At 34.4% G+C, this 18,511-nt stretch overlaps 1 non-coding gene and 1 pseudogene across 1 annotated transcript; both read right to left on the bottom strand.

Moving 5' to 3' along the window:
- Positions 1–837: 837 nt before the first annotated feature.
- On the bottom strand, positions 838–944 carry LOC121205775 (small nucleolar RNA R71). The gene has a single exon (XR_005900850.1). It is a non-coding gene; the product is annotated as a small nucleolar RNA R71 (small nucleolar RNA).
- A 7,593-nt stretch (positions 945–8,537) lies between these two features.
- On the bottom strand, positions 8,538–12,014 carry LOC107947740 (protein trichome birefringence-like 43; annotated as a pseudogene).
- Between the last annotated feature and the right edge of the window lie 6,497 nt (positions 12,015–18,511).

The following is an 18,511-nucleotide window of genomic DNA, read 5'->3' as shown; positions in this document are numbered from 1 at the left end:
TAAGCTATACTACTGTTCGATAAGGTGCACTTGCCTTTGTTGTGATAATAGTTAGTTTTCAAGGACAGATATTCATAAATTATAAAACTTATTACGATTCACATCACATCAAGTTTTTGGCGCCGTTGCCGGGGAGCTAAGAGATTAGGAACACTCGATTTTTATTACCTTAGCCATTTTACTGTTATTGCAATTTAAATTTTTACTTTCTTTTCTAATTTTTCGTTTATTTGCTTCTGGCAGGTTTTTATAGTGCACGACTAGAAGAAACCCATCGGGATCATTACTTTTTGATAGTGAAATCGATCACACAGCTCGCAGAAACCGAAAAGAAATAAGACGAAGCCTAAGATACACAGAGGAAGAGCAAGAGGACGATATTTCCACCACAATCGATGAGATGGCTGAAAATCAGGAAAATCCGCTACCTTCTGCGATAGCTGCTAATCCAGTAAATCAGAATCTTGCTCCACGTACTATGTATAATTATGCTAAACCTACTTTAACAGGAACTGAGTCAAGTATATTTAGGCTTGCTATTGCTGCAAATAATTTTGAACTGAAACCTAACACAATTCAAATGATCCAACAGTTTGTTCAGTTTGATGGTTTGTAGGACGAGGACCCAAACGCTCATTTGGCGAATTTCTTAGAGTTTTGTGACACTTTTAAGATCAATGACATTTCTGATGATGCCATTCACCTTCTGTTGTTTCCCTTTTCGTTGAGGAACAAAGCTAAACAGTGGTTGAACTCATTACCACGAGGGCCAATCACTATTTGGGAACAAATGACCGAAAAACTTTACTTAAATATTTTCCACCAGCTAAAACGGCTAAGTTGAGGAATAATATCTCTTCTTTTGTGCAGATGGATCTAGAGACACTCTATGATGCATTAGAGAGATACAAGGACCTATTGAGAAGGTGCCCTCACCATGGGTTACCTTTATGGTTGCAGGTTCAAACATTTTACAACGGCGTGAACCCCTCAACAAGGCAACTTATCGACACAGCTACTGGTGGGACTATCAATAACAAAACACCTGAAGTGATTTATGAATTTATTAAAGAGATGTCACTGAATAACTATCAATGGCAAGTCATGAGAATAAAGCCGACGAAAGCAGCCAGTGTTTTCAACCTCGATGCGGTTACTATGCTATCTAACTAGGTAGAACTCTTAACTAAAAATATTGACAGTTTGTGTGGTTCTACTCAGGTACATCCAGTGATGAGGTGCGATTCAAATGGAGGAGGAGCATACACAGAATATCAACCCTTCAACCCCAGCACCGAGGAGGAACAAGTTCAATATATGGGTAATAATAATTCCAGATCTCAAAATAACCCATGTAGTAACACATATAATGCAGGTTGGAGGAACCATACCAACTTCTCCTGGGGTGGTCAAGAGAATCAAAGGCCACAACATCCTCTAGGTTTTCAACAACCACCTTACCAACAGGAAACGAAGCCGAGCCTTGAGGAGATGCTAACAAAGTTTATCTCGGTGTCGGAGACTCACTTTCAGAATACCGAAACAGCACTTAAGAATCAACAAGCATCGATCCAATGGCTCGAAACTCAGATAGGCCAACTTGCCAAATTGATTTCTAAATGACCACAAGGTAGCTTGCCGAGTGACACTGAATCTAACCCAAGGGAACAGCTCAATGCAATTACCATTCAAGATAAGGAAGGGTTAGTCGAACCTGAATCAGAATCGAGGCAAGAAATTGTGGTAAGTAAAAGTAAAGGTGAGGTAGACCACAGTGAACAAACACCGGTAAGTAAAGAGTACAAACCTCGTGTGCGATACCCCAATACAACAAGGAAAGACTACACAGATGAACAATTCGGTAAATTCCTTCAATTATTAAAAAAATTACATATCAACTTACCGTTTATTGAAGCTCTTTCGCAGATGCCAAACGTAGTCAAATTCATAAAGGAGCTTTTAACAAACAAGGGAAAGTTGGATGAGGCGTCACATGTGGAGTTAAATGCAGTTTGCTCAGCCATACTACAGAATAAGCTAGCCAACAAATTAAAAGATCCAGGGAGTTTTACGATTCCTTGTTTAATTGGTAGCTTAGATGTTAATAATGCTGTGGCTGATTTAGGGCCTAGTATCAATATCATGCCTTATAAAATGTTTAAACAACTAGGTCTTGGGAAACCCAAACAAACTAGGATGAGCATTCAGTTAGCAGACAAAATAATCAGATTTCCTAGGGGTTTATTGAAGATGTACTCGTTAAAATTGATAAATTCATATTCCCAATTGATTTTGTTGTTCTAGACATAGAAAAGGATAGCGACGTGCCTTTAATTTTAGGAAGACCCTTTTTTGCAACTGCTAGAACTATAATTGATGTTGGTACAGGTGAACTCACACTTCGTGTGGATGAAGAAACAATCACTCTTCAAGCTCGTAATTCAAGTAACACATCAAATATCAAGGGTGATTGTATAAATCATACTACTAATACTGATCATGTGGTAAAACCTTCTTTGCAGGAAACATGTTCAAAGAACACACTTGAGCCATGTTCGAGTAACGACAAAGGACCCATCTATGAAGAATGAAGTCTACAGGTCGAGGAACTAGATGAGTGGCAGACACAGAAATTGAGTTCACACGATAAACTGAAACCATGCCATGATGAGCTCAATATTTCACCAAATCAACTTAAGGTTGGAGACAAAGTACTATTAGATGCAGCAGACCCTCAGTTTGCCACCTCTGAACCTAATGGAGAAATCCCTCTTACGGTTCTTAGCATTTTCCCATACGGCACAGTCGAGGTAATTCATCCCAAATTCGGTACGTTCAAGGTAAATAGTACTCGTCTAAAACCTTATTTTAATAAAATTGATAGCAGAGATGAGGCGTGTAAACTCCTCGCACCACCATGACCACGTAACAGAGAGGTAAGTCGAGCTTAGACTATAAATAAGCGCTTCTCGGGAGGCAACCCGAGCACTAACGATGTTACTTATTTAAATTTTAGTTTTTAACATTTAATTCACTAACTAAGTCACTGAACATAAGTTTTGCAGAACCACACGGCCAGGCCCACGGGCGTGCCTTAGGCCATGCCCACGCCACGGAAGGCAACACGACCGTGCGATAAGGCTGTGTAAAAATAGGGAAAATTTTTTCCCAAACACAGGAGTCGATAAGCCACCACAGCCGTGCGACATGGTCGTGGGTGAATCTGTCAAAACAATATGGGCGTGCGACAAGCCCGTGTCTAGATGCCATGGTTGAAACTGAAAAAGTAACACGGGCGTGTGGTACGCCCGTGCTCACTACTCGTGGTCAAGACTGACAATATAACACGGGCGTGGACATCCATACATGGGCCTGAGAGAAGCGAACAAAGTAGAACATGGTCGTGTGCATCAACACGCCCAAAGAACACGGGCGTGGGCCGAATTTCAGACACACCCAAATTTGAAAATCACGATACACACAGGCTAAAATTAGGGCTCATGCCCGTGTGCCTCAATATCTATATAAACCCCTCACTATTCATCATCCTCTTTCCTAAAAACTCTAAACCCTAGCCGCCGCAACCCTTCCCCCACCGCCGACCAGCCACCTTAGCTTTCCTTTCTCCTTCATTTTTCTCCCCTCTCTCCCTCCTCTCCTTTTCTTACCCTTGCGCACCACGCGACGCCCCAACCACGCCCGTGGCAGACTTCAACCACTCCCCACCATTACACCATCGCTCCTCCGGCCACCACTCCTCCATTAATGGTTTTCTCTTCTCTATTACTTCATTTGGATGCTTATTAACATGATAATCCTAATTTTTATCCTTTTATTGCTTTTGCTTCTAATTGTTTATCACATCATCTTCATTTTTAGGATTTAGTTCACCATGCTTAGATACTTTCATTTTGAATTTAGTCCTGCTATTACTCTGCTATGTACAATAAAATCTCTATCAAGTTTGATTGCTTTTGGTTGAGTCTTGTTAGTGTTAGTAGTTTTTGATTGCATTTGTTAGTTCAATTCATGGTTAACTCTTTTTTGAATTTGTTAATATATGTTATCTTTTACATTCATTAAGATTTAAGTTCCTCTTGCAAGTATATCATGTCGAATCCATGCAGAAAGAAAACCGCAGTCCCTGCCTCGAAAAAGAGGAAAGGAGCAGCATCATCCTCTGGTCCTATCGCGAAGATCAGGCACCTATTCCTCCAATTCCCACCGGGACCGTAGGAGGAACTATTTCAAAAACTATGGGCCCGACCTCTAGGTGCGGGCCGCTGCATTGACTGGGCTGCACTTGAACAAATCCAACTGGCTGATGCGGTCCGAGCCCTTCTCATGACTGACCTATGGGAGCTCTTTTTCGAGATCATCGAGCCGACGTACCTCGAGCTCAGACTTGAACTCTGCTCGACCTTCCATCTTTAAGTATTTATGATAGAGTTCGATGATCCTGGAACGGTCTGGTTCCGTCTCGGTGGTTTAGTCCGCCAGTTGAGCGTATCTGAGTTTGGCGTCACTTTGGGGCTCTATACAGGGGAGTTCATGGACGATGATGATTTTGACACCCTCCATTGCCACATCCACTTGTCTCCCTCCAATTGGTGGAGGGCCCTCATTCCTGTTTCAGCCACCTATGATCCCAGCCGCTCTAAGGCATCGGCCCTCACCCCATCCTTGAGGTACTTACACGCCATCTTAGCCTACACTCTGACAAGGCGACGAGAGAGCACCGACGTCATCAACACTCACGAAGCCTACTTTTTATGGAGTATGATGAACGAGCATGTCTTCGACCTTGCCTATTTTATTGCCCTCGCCATTCGCCATCAGACGGAGCGGTATAGGAAGGGAGTCATATCCATCGGCCCTTATGTGACTCGCCTAGCGCGGCATTTCGGCCTACTCAACACAGCGGCACAAGCATCTTCCCTCACCCTCATTGGTCAGATGTCCCCATAGGGCATCTCGAGTATGCTACATATGAGGATGATTGAGCGATGACGTGGAGTTGACCCTCCCCAGTACCGCTTGGTCTAGTCCACTGAGGAGGAAGACCCAGAGGACATTACTGATGATGTCCCTTCACAGCACAAGGAACCACCATCTCAGCCGCCGCCATTCATTGCCCAATTCATGCGGCTACTTTATACTCTGACATCTCTGAGTGCCTTACTCGATTTGAGCAGCAGTATTTTCAGCGCTTTGATCACATTGATGCTACTTTACATCAGATTTGTCAACACCTTCACATCTCATCACGACCACCACCTCGCGAACCATCCAACGATGATGATGTTTAAAGACTTTTTATTTCTTATTTTTATTTTCACTTTTATCTTTATTTATCTTCTTTAAGTACTTTTTATTTTATCTTCCTTTAATACTATTTCATTTTTAGGTTTTATATTTTTTATTGAACAATTTATATATTCGGCTATTTCATTACGAGTAATTATGCTTCTTTATATTTCCTAAAGAGTTCTTTATTTTATCACAGTTATAAAGAGCTCCAAAGCACCATCACTTAGGAACTTGAAACTCCATTGGAAAAGGTTCTCACTGCCATGTCCTGCCCAACCACCACACGGGCAGTTATCCTCTTCGCTGGACACTGTGGTTGTGGAACCCAACCTCTACCACCATCGGAGTATCCTCCTCCAATCTTATCATTGCCTTGGCCGATTATTCTCCATACCTCCAATTCAAGGATTCCATTCAACATTTAAGAAGTTTCACTTCTCTCCCTTTCTCTTCTGATATTATCTTTATATCACTATTATATATCTTTGTACATTGAGGACAATGTACATCTTAAGTGTGGGGGGGATATTTATATCATTATCAGAAAAATCCCTAAATTTTATCTTGCTCTCAAATAATCTTCTCATATCATTATTAGAATAAATTTTGATTAATTTATGATTTTTATTGATATGTCTTGAATTAAAACATTGGCATTTATGCATTGATTATTAGACTTTAAGGAATTAGAGAATCAAGCATGATGAGTTGATTTTTGATATTTAAAAATTTTTAGGTTGTTTTCCCAAGTTTAGGTACTATCTTGAGTTGAAATTCACAAGTTTAAACATCAAAAAGCCATAATTTTTGTGAGATCTTGAGCCTTTAGAGCATATATTATTTCTTTCATGGTCACATTTATTGTTGCTTTGAGTGCGTTAATATTGATCTGTTATTCTAGAACTTGCTTGATTATACATGTCAAGACCACACCATTTGATTTGATATGTCAAGTTGATAAAGGCACTTAGGTTTAACCCACTCACTCCATAAAAGCCTACCTTCATAATAAATCTTTAGTGAACCCCCTTGAGCCTAACAATCCATTAATTGATTTACCCTCAATATTAACCCAAAACCTATTATTGTTGAAATCCCATAAATTAATTTGATCCCTATTTTTGTCGAGATTTGATTTGAATAAATTGCTTAGCTATGTTTTATTTTTGATAGCTAGCCTATTTTATTTGACTTGTTCTTAAAAAAAAATTTAATACATACATATGTATTAGTAGTAATTCTTGGTTTTTGAGCTTAAGTGTTTAATTTCATATTCTGAGAAAAAGCTCACATATATTCAATTGATGATTAATTATTTTTCTAGTTAGGTAAATTTTTTTTTTCAATTCAATCTCGATTCTAACCTTCTTTTCCAGCTTGTGACCACACCTCTAACCAAAGCTACATTATAACCCTCTAAAGACATTTTGATTGATGTTTCATCTCAATTTATAGTGGTGGAGATTTGATTTTCATGCAAGCCTATGGTAATAACTTTTCATATTGACTATTGAGTGCTTAACTTATCGTCCTTAAACACCTCGAGTGATTTGAGTGAATCCTTAGTGAAGATGTTAAAACTCTGTGATATTTTGAATCAAAGGTAATCACTTAGATGAGGGGAGAACCTATATTTTCGTGATAAAATGCTCAACTTAGAATGTTTTTGATGTTCTTTCAGTTGAATTCTCAATGTATGATTACTTATGGTTTATTTTGATATATTATTGATAGGAATTATAAGTTAAGAAAAATGAATTCTTAATTGTGAGTTGAGGATTTTGCTTGAGGACAAGCAAATGCTTAAGTGTGGAGGTATTTGATAAACCGCAATTTATACATATTTTTATCCCATGCTTAGCACATTTATGGATGATTTCTCCTTAGATTTGGTGAATTCGATGCTCCTAATCCTTTAAATTCATGTTTTATACTTAGGTGAGCATAGGAGAGTAAAAAGAGCGAGAAACGGGCCAAAAACGTAGAAAATGGACCAACATGTGAAATCAACACTGCCTGGACTTCTGTACACGGGCAGACCACATGCCCATGTCTATTCAACAGACTCGAACACGGTTTGAAGCAATCGCACATGGGCGTGTCACACAAGCGTGTCCCTGTCGAGCCCAAGTCTAGTCCTATTCGGAAAAGACCACTCTTGAGGGATTAGAATCATTCTAAAGCCTATATAAACACCTTAGGAGGTACCAAAAAGGGACACACGGAGTAGGAGGCAAGGAATTACTCGAGGGAAGCCGATTGATCCATCTCAGAAGTCAGATTCACCTTCAAGACTGAAGATCTCCCTTTAATTCCCTTCAAGAGTTATTGGGTTTTCTTTATGTTTTGTTATCATTATTCTTTTGAGATGTTTTCTTTCATAAATATGAACTAAACCCCCTAAATACCTAAGGGGAATGAAACCTAAGACGGATCTTGTTATTATTATCTGAATTGTATGATAAATATTTGACTTGTTCTTAATTATGAATTCTTAATTCTTACTTTAATATTCCAGGATATTAATTCAAGTATTGATGTGCTTATTCAGAGGAGCAAAAGTCCCTGTCTAAGAGTAGATCTAACATAATTAAGCGAAGTTGATTTTACGCCTAGAGATAGGGTGACAAGATTTTTTCGGATTAGGGTGAAACCTAATAAGGGAATCCATAGATCGAGTTAATGCAACACTAGGGAGTTAATTAGAAAGAGATTTCAATTAATCAACCTAGGGTTAGATGTTGTTAGTCTCGAGAGAGATAATAATATAAATTAGGGACTTCTACGGATCAAGTCAAGTGCATAAATCGTCTGATTCAGAGTCAATAACAAGTGAAGTCTAGGTGGATTTTTCCCTTAGGTATTGTTTAAATCATTCAGTTTTCCCAAAAGTTATTTCCCCAATTTATTTTCTGTGCATTCTTAGTTTAGTAATTAGTTTAGATAAAACAAACCCCTTTATTTTTAAGCTAGATAATAAAAAGAAAGTTAATACTAGTACTTTTAGTTTCTTTGGGTTCGACATCCCGGTCTTGCCATAAGATATACTACTGTTCGATAAGGTGCGCTTGCCTTTGTTATGATAATAGTTAGTTTTCAAGTACGGATATTCATAAATTATAAAACTTATCACGATTCACATCACATCAGCAAGTCATTGTAGCTTTAAGTAGAAGACCCTGCTGTGATTTCTTGATCTATATTCTCGACTCCTACAAAATCGCTAGTTATGGAACTGGAGAACCTACCAGGTTGACATTCACAACAATCAAAAACATTCTTTTCCAATATTTAATTATTAGGAATTGCAATATTTCTTCTAATTATCATATTGTAATTCATTTTTATTTATAAAAACATGATAAATAGATTGGAATGGTAATTTCAGCTTTGAATGAGAGCTGCATATAAAAGTTGATTCCAAGTATCGGGAACACCAGCCAAACACCAATGGCTGCAGTCCATATCTCTGTGGCCGCCATGGCCATACACCGATGGATGCCCATCTTTTCTCAGCTGTGACAGATTCGTTACGTTGAGTAGATAAACCGGTTTCGACATGGTCTTAAGCACTTTCTCAACCACTTTCTCTGCTGGATGTTGACCTCCTGGGTAATCTCCTCCCTTAATTGGCTCTTTCTGCCCTTCACAATTCTTTGCTTTAGGTTCACCCCAATCACTTGAACTGATCATTTCAACACATTAAATACAAATCTAGGATTAGTGTTTTTGAATTATGTTATGACGGTAATTTGAATTTAGGGTAAAATATATATAAGTTTACGCTTTACTTAATGTGATCCGGAGAAACTCCTTGAAAGAAAACTGTAGTTTTTGAAGTATTAACATTGGCGTCAACCCATTTAGCCCATGTATTTAACCCTTTCTCATAGGCAACCAAGCGGTCCATGTCTACCTGTGTATGATTTCCTTCTTTAATGAAATCCCATCTGCAAACCCAAAAACAGATGATGGACATGATTCAGCACAAGCAAATGTTGAGGATGAGACAATATATATATATTATTTAAATCATACGGTTGTTTCCTTCCGGTGTGGAGCCACCAATGCCAAGTATTGAAGATCAAAACATCAATTCCTTTCCATAATTTCGCACCTTCTTCAACTGAATCAAGCTTCAGAACTCGACCAATCGGCAGGCTTACAATATCCACTAGGAATGCATTGCGGGAGAACATCACCTTCGCATTGTACTCCTGCCAAATTAACCATTCTGAGTATTCATTCTTCATTACTTTTACTCTAGTAGTAATGTAATGGGGATATTGAAATTTAGTCTTACTAAAAAAGTGAAGGTGGAGAGGCCTTGAACAGTTATAGTTTTCTACTGTGCGTGAGGGACAGCAGTGTGAAGCATGCAAGTGAGTGACTGCCATTGATTTAGACTCAGAGAATCGCCAACGAACATAATGCTCTTCCCCCTAATTCTCGATAGCATATCTTCACCATCAAACCTTCATTAACCACATATTTTAAGATTAGATGACAACATAAACAATTAGCTTTCAATAAGTATCGGATTTGTAATGTCTTTTTTTACTGTAGGCTAGGCATGAAATTATAGAAAACAACATGACAACAATATCGTTAGGTTCAGAGTCAATTGATGTGAGAACCTAACAACATATTCCCTATTGAGTTTTGGTAAAAACAAAAATAAAGTAATGTTCTTGAGATGCTCCATGTCTATTGGCATATCGTGCACGCAATTTTTTTCCCCTCAATATATTGTTATTTCGTAATGTCATTCAAAGGTGGAAGTGTTAAGACATCTTGTTAGGTCACTTACACAACACAACAATTAACAAAATAAGAAACTTCCTTTAATTACATTTTCTTAATTTATAATTGTATGCATTATTAGAATATAAGAAAACTAACAAACATAATTAAGGATTGGTGGTGCTATATCGTTTACATGTTTTATGAATTTCAATTTTCAACCTCCTATTATATATATAATAGATTTCCATACTCCCACAACAACATGGGTGAATAACCAAAAAAATTGAAAAAAAAAATGAAATTGGATAAATGAAATAACTGTACATCTTAAAGATATTTAATAAAAATATTTTTACGCTCAATGTTAAATTTTGAATATAAGATTAATTTTATCCACTTCTAACTTAATTTATATTCGATTAAATTTTGAATATAAGATTAATTTTATCCACTTCTAACTTAATTTATATTTGATTAACCCGTACCATTTCATGATAAAAAATGAGTTAATAAAGATATTCATACAAATAAGTTAAGTAAAACCAATGGAAACAATTCCAGAATTGAACATGATATGCAAGTGCCTTTAATTCAGGGCGAAGTCAAAAACTTTTTTAAACGGGTTGGGATTGAAATATAAAATTTTAAGAGATTAAAAAGTAATTTTATCATGTACTAATTTATAATTCCATTATTTTTAAAGGGAGTAAATCATATAAAGTGTAATTTTATCATAAATTAATTTATAACTTTATTATTTCTAAAAAAGACTAAACTGCAATTTTTCATTTTTTGGGACAAAGCACCTGCTAGCCCCTATCTTCGCCTCTACTTTAATTCTTGTGAATTTCCACTTAAATGCTTGGGTTCATAAAGCAACATTTATAACTATATAAAGGCATACGCCAATTGAGTTTTAACTTGATGAATATCGACATTGTTGTTAGTGCAGGAGGGTGTGGGCGTTCGAATGCGTTGAAATGCATTATCCTTCTAGTTAAAGTTGGGAATGGGGTATGAATAATTTTAGGCCTTATATAAAAAAACAAGTATATATGATAACAAATTATAATGAGATTAATGTTAAAAAAACTATATATAGGCATAAACAATTATTATCTTAGTAAATGTGCTATAACGAAAGTGGATGCATGAAGGTTAAAATTTAACTGTTATTTATCCTTATAGTGTTGTTTGCCTATACAGAACTCATTTTGTTAATACAAACGCAACTCCCAAATAAGGTAACTTCTGTGTCAAAACCTCAATTGTTTTTCTTTTTCTTTTTTAACTTCTATGACAATCACAAAAATATATCTCTCTTTTGCCCAATCATTAAATTATTTATTGCCATTTCCCCTGGAAATTTCAACTATAGTGTTAACGGAAGTTGGATAACATGTTAAAAGAGGTTGGTTTTAAAAAGGATAAATTTAATTCAGAGCTTATAAGTAATGATTTTGAGTGTTGATATTATACTCAGAATCATAGAAGAATAGGAGGAGTTACCGTGACAAGTTGCACGTAGTGGGCTGCCATCGATACTTGAGATAGTCTTTATCAGGCCGACCATTCTTCAAGCAATCGAACTGGCTCTGGATGAAGGAGCAGCTGGATGATTGGTAAAGTGGGTAGGATTCATCATACACCCAACTGCCTTGGAAAAGATCACAATAACCATTTACAGTTAAACCTCTCTCCACCTTCTCCCCATGTCCATGACGCTGGTATGAAAGAGAAAGCACTGCAAATACTGTGGTAGCAATGGCGAAAGGATCCATCAAATAGCCGAGAGAGATGGGTTGGTGAAACTGTGTTCAGTTGGATGACAAATATATAATTCAGAGGAGAAGTTTAAGGGACTCCACTAATGTACACCTGTGAGTCCAAGAAATGAAGTTAAAAATGGAAGGATGAGCATAGCAATTAATAGGGTGGATTTCTTTTGGATTTCATTTCAAGTAAATAATTTACGACAAATGAATTGTAGAAGTAGAAACAGATTTGTTTTTTCTTTAATAAATTGATATAGGGTTTCTTTACTAAATTGATATAGGGTTTCTTTGGAAAGTTTAAAGTAATTGAATTAACTATTAAAGGTTGTAATATAAATTTTTTGTTACGACTTGATGAAGTTATTTTTTTTATAAATAAGGTACGATATAACAATTTTTAATGAATAAGTATAATTTTTATAATATAGTATATGTTGATATTTCTTGACGATAATTTTCTATAAATAAATATATTGTAATACTTTTTATAATATGAAAATGATTTTTATAATAATTTTTTTAATTATAACTTTAGAATTTTTTATGATTAAATATTTTTTTATTATAATTTTATAAAATATACAAATTATTTTATAATATAATTTTCAAAGATTTCTAATATAAGAATTTTTTGCCGTAACCATCCCAAACACTCATTCGTATTTATGCTTATAATATTATTTTTAGAATTTGTATAAAAATAATTCCTAAAATTGGATTTGGGTGCAATTACCTGTGTAATTTCTCCAATTTTCATTTTCTAAGAATTGTAAAATGTAATTGGAGTGTTCCAATTATGCCCAATTCAGTGGAACCCAGCAATTACAATAATCATACAAACATGCAACTCTTGTATACTTACAAAAAATTACACCTAAATCCAATTATTAGGTGACTTTTCAATACTATATTAGTAATAAATCTCAAATTTATTGCAAATACATTAAATTTGATACAATAATATGAGTTAATTACACTACACATTTCCCAAATTATGACCTTCACTCTTAATGGGCCCCTTAAATTCAAAATATTCTAATTATATCTCCTAACTATTAATGTTATATGAATTAGGAATTAATTAGAATTGTTAACTAACACATCAAATCTTATGTGACATAATTTAATATGAAAAATTTAAAGAAAAGTAAAACGTTACCACATAATATTTAAAAGGTAAAACTAAAAATAAAGTTAAAAAAAAGAGATACTGAACGATAAAAGCTTTTGTAAAAACTTTGAAAACCTCAAAACTAAGATTTTTACGATATTCTTTTTTCCTTAAAATTTTTACTTTAAATTATGCCAAATAAGATTTGACATATCATTTAACGGTTAAATTTAATTATTTTAATAATGAAAGATCCTTATTGATATAATATTAATAGTTTAAGAATATAATTAGAATATTTTAAATTTTAGAAACCAATTTAAAGTTATAGTTTAAAAATGTATGATGCAATTAACTCTAATTACATACATCAAACTTTGGTTTCAACATTATATTCGTAAACTTTTGATTTTGACAAGGTTTTAAACATTTTAAAAATAAATATATCAATTAATTTCATGGTAGATAATTTAATTATTTAAATAGTCAAAATTTAAAGGTAAAATGATAATACATCGATAACAATATCAATATTTTGTGAAAATTAAATTAAAATAAAATTTTATGTAAATAATTGTATATAAATAAAAATTATATATATAATATTACGTTGAACTAAAGCTCACATATAATTTCTGATTTAGTTTGTGTCATGAAGTAACTGGACACTAACTTAAATGAAAAAGAATTAAAATACCTTTTTAAACAAATTATAAATATTATTATAATAATTTTTTCATGAAAGTTTATATAAAATATTTTCAAAATTACTTTAAAATACAATATCAATATTTGAGGTTGAGACGTTAAATCATTCAAAAAAAAAATTCAAGCAATGTTTCAAAGAGATGTTACATATATAATAATGGGTAAACAACATAAATAGCCATCCAATTATTAAAAAAATTATTTTAGATACTCAAAATATAAAATAATTGTAATATGAGCACCCACGTTATATAGTTCAGTTATTTTGGTCACTTTCGTTAAAATCACGAATTTAGCTATTAAATTTAAAAACAACAAGCTAACATGAAAGTTGAAAGATCGATATAATAACGAATTTAGCTATTAAATTTAAAATATTATATCGATTTAGTCATAATTTTTAAAAAAATTAACACTAAAAAATTTATAAATATTCTCAATTTGATCTTAATTCTAACAAATACGAAAAAATATATAAAAATAAATAAATATTTTCAAAAAAATATAATTATAAATTTAAGTTTTATAGTAATATTAATATTAATTAAATATAATTATATCAATATTAAATAAAATAAAATATCGCCCTCTCTCCCTCACCTACTTTCTCCCCCACTGGACCATTGTTTCCTTCCACTAACGATGTATCAAATAATTTTCCATAATATATAATTTCTAGACTATAAAATATATATTTTTCTTACTTTCAACCCATTTATAAAGTGTAAAAAACTCTACTAACAATGTATCAAATAATTTTCCATAATATGTACTTTCTACTATATACAGTATATATTTTTCTTTAAACCACGTTGTGTCACATAATTAGTGTTTCCAAAGCTCAATTGCAAAAATTGCAAACTCTTTGTTAAATTACGGAAAAATATCTATTGCACTGATTTAAAATTTTCTAACTATATACTATTATTTAAATACGTAATTGAGTTTGTGTCACGAGTCAATAAGGCACCAACTCCATTAAGAAAATTATTAAAATATCTTTTTATTTTAAAAATAAGTTATATTATTTGAAGATATTTTAGTCTTTTTAATTAAAAAAAACTATAGGTGTGATGATATTTGAACCATTGCCAATTACATTAATAAAATTTTAATTTTATTACTCGACTATAGCTTTATTTTAAAATTTTTATATCACATTTTAATTTTATTTTTATCCAATGCTTAGCACATTTATGGATGGTTTCTCCTTAGAATTGGTGAATTCGATGCTCCTAATCCTTTAATTTCATGTTTTAAACTTAGGTGAGCATAGGAGAGTAAAAAGAGCGAGAAACGGACCAAAAAATAGAGAAAATGGACCCACGTGGAAAATCAACACGGCCTGGACTTTCTCACAAGAGCGTGTCACACGGCCGTGTCCCTTGGCAGGATTGAAGCACGACTTACACGGGTATACTACACGCCCGTGCCTGTTCAATAGCCTTGGCCACAGACTGAAGTAATCGCACAAAAGCGTGTCACACGGGTGTGTCCCTGCCGAGCCCAAGTATAACCATATTCGGAAAAGGCCGATTTTAGGGGCTCTTAGGCGTTCTAAAGCCGATTTAAACACCTGAGGAGGCACTTAAAAGGGGGACACAGAGTAGGAAGCAAGGAATTACTCAAAGAAAGCCATTTGATCCATCTCAGAAGCCAGATTCATCATCAAGACTGAAGATCTCCCTTCAAGTTCCTTCAGGAGTTTTAGGTTTTCTTATGTTTTGTTATCTTTATGCTTTTGAGATGTTTTCTTTCATAAGTATGAACTAAACCCCCTAAATACCTAAGGGGAATGAAACCTAAGACGGATCTTGTTATTATTATCTGAATTGTATGATAAATATTTGACTTGTTCTTAATTATGTGTTCTTAATTCTTGGTTTGATATTCCAGGATATTGATTCAAGTTAAGCTCTTATTCAGAGGAGGAATAAACCCTTTCTAAGAGTAAATGTGTCATAATTAAGCGGAGTTGATTGCACGCCTAGAGATAAAGTGATAAGATTTTGCTGGATTAGGGTGAAACCTAATAAGGGAATCCATAGATCGAGTTAATGCAATTCTAGGTTGTTAATTAGAAAGAGATTTCAATTATTCAACCTAGGGTTAGACGTTATTAGTCTTGAGATAGATAATAATATAACTTAGGGATTTTTACGGATCAAGTCAAATGAATAAATCGTCTGATTCAGAGTTAAATAACAAGTGAAGTCTAGGTGGATTTTTCCTTAGGTATTGTCTAAATCAATCGAATTTTTCCCAAAAGTATTTTCCCAAATTTTCTTTCTGTGCATTCTTAGTTAATAATTAGTTTAGATAACCAAACCTTTTAATTTTTAGGCTATATAATAAAAAGGAAGTAAATATTAGTACTCGTAGTTCCTTTGGGTTCGACAATCTGGTCTTGCTGAACTATACTACTGTTCGATAGGTACACTTGCCTTAATCATGATAAAAATTTAGTCTCAAGAATGATCCTTTCATAAATCTTTAAAACCTGTCACGAATATCACGTATCAAAGTCAAAGCTGAACATCAAGTACCTTCTGGTTTACTACAGCTTGTGATGGTCCCCGAATGGAAGTGGGACAGAATGACTATAGACTTCGTGACAGGATTATTATTGACCTTGAAAAAGAAAGATGCTATATGGATTATGGTTGATAAGTTGACAAAGTTGGCTCATTTTATTCCGGTAAGTACATATTATTCACTTGACAAGTTGGCCAATTTGTATATATCTGAAATTGTGAGATTACACGGGGTACCGTTGTCAATTATTTCAGACAGAAACCTGAGATTCACTTCGAGATTCTGGAAGAAGTTACAAGAAGCCTTGGGTACTAGGTTGAGTTTTAGTACAGCTTTTCACCCATAGGCTGATGGTCAGTTTGAATAGAAGATTCAGATTCTTGAGGATATGTTGCGATGTTACATCCTTGAATTTCAAGGCAGCTGGGAAAAATACCTGCCATTGGTAGAGTTCGCCTACAACAATAGTTTTCAAACGAGTTTAAATATGGCACCTTATGAGGACTTGTATGGAAGAAAGTGCCGAACTCCATTGTATTGGACAGAACTCAAGGAGAGTCAGTTTCACGGAGTTGATCTAATTAAAGAAACTAAAAAAAAGGTTAAAGTGATACGTGATTGCTTAAAAACGGCATGGGATAGACAAAAGTCATATGGTAATTTTACCTCTTATGTGATATCGATCAGACCCCTCTTATGTGATTTCACCGACTGGGATCGAAATTAGATCGGACATGACCTATGGTGAAGAACCGGTAAAGATTCTAGCTCGTGAAGTTAAAAAGCTGAGAAATAAATATGTGGCTTTGCTAAAAGTCTTATGGCATCGACATGGTGTGGAAGAGGCTACATGGCAGCCAGAAGAAACCATGAGAAGCCAATATCCGAACCTGTTTACTGGTAAGACTTTCAAGGACGAAAGTCCCTAAAGGGGGGAGAAATGTAACATCCCAAAATAGAGCCTGTCAGAATAGTGATTTTGGGACCACAAATTTGACGTTGAAATATTTATTTTATGATTACTATGAGGTCTAGAATATGAGTATATGCATGTGTTAAAGATTCATGAAGAAATTCTATGAGTAAGGTGTCCAATTGGAAATTTAGGACCAAATTGAATAAAGTGAAAAAATTGGATTCTAGAAGTAATTTGTATGAAATTTCTTTAGATTATTAATTAGAAGGTCTTAAAGAGCAATTTGCCCAATTTCTAAGTTTTTGGACAAAAATGGGCATGTATGGATGAAATTTTAAAGAAGGGGCGGCTTAAGGGCATTTTGGTTATTCGACTAATTAATGAAATAAAATGGGAAAAAGAAGGCAAAAATCAGCCATTCTTATCCCTCATCCTGAGGAAATTCTCAAGCCCTCTATAGCTAGGGTTTTCAACATTTTTCAAGCTCAAAAGTAAGTGCTCCCAAGCCCCGTTTTTAATGTTCTTTGTATTTTTGAAATCCTGGTAGCTTACTATCTCCATTTCTACCCATATTTTAAGTTAGAGTTCATGTTTGCAAGGTGACCCATGTGTGACATGTTTATTCTTTGATGTTTTATGGAGGAATATGAAAGTTGGATGTATGTTAAACATCTTTTCTTCGGTGATTTTCATGAAAAACCCCTAAAATGACCTTTTTGCAAAAGGTGTAAAATATGTGGTAGAAATGTGAAATAAGGGAAAAATGTGGGCTGCCATAAGAGGAAAGAACATTCAGCTAGGCTTGGGTAATGTAGAAAATTCATGCATTTAATTATACGAGCCTAGGGACTAAATTGTAAAAATGTGAAAGGTTAGGGGCAAAACAGTCATTTTGTCCGAGGGTGAAACTTAGACTTGAAAGGAATAATGTGAGGTACTAATGATTCAGTTTATTGTTATACACCTCAAGGAATAAATTTCGGAGGTCGATCGAGGAAAACGAAAGGTTTCGAAATAACCGAGACGCAAAACTGAAACGATACCAGGTAAGTTCTGATGACTTAAAGTAAACTCATAATATATCTAATTGCATGTTTTATGAAGGTATGAATATTGTATTTGATGATGGTATGACAGTCTATGAAATGTGTTATTAATAATGACATTATGATAAATGTCCCGGTTGAGGTTAAAAATGAAGTCCGATGGGTAAACCATGATTTACATGTGACTTAAGATCTTGCATGTGTTGCAGAAAGGATTTTGTAATAGCCCGATTTAGGGCCAAAACGGAACAGTGGTTTTGAAACCACGAATTCGAGAATTTATTATTTTGATTAAGTTTTAGTGTTTATATTATGATTGCATAATCGTGTGAAAATTTCGTTGCAAAATTTTATCGATTGGGTG

This window comes from Gossypium hirsutum, chromosome A08 (genome assembly GCF_007990345.1).
Source record: "Gossypium hirsutum isolate 1008001.06 chromosome A08, Gossypium_hirsutum_v2.1, whole genome shotgun sequence".
Taxonomy (NCBI): Eukaryota; Viridiplantae; Streptophyta; class Magnoliopsida; order Malvales; family Malvaceae; genus Gossypium; species Gossypium hirsutum.
The sequence above is the reverse complement of the archived record's forward strand: the minus strand, read 5'-3'. Positions and strand labels throughout refer to the sequence as shown.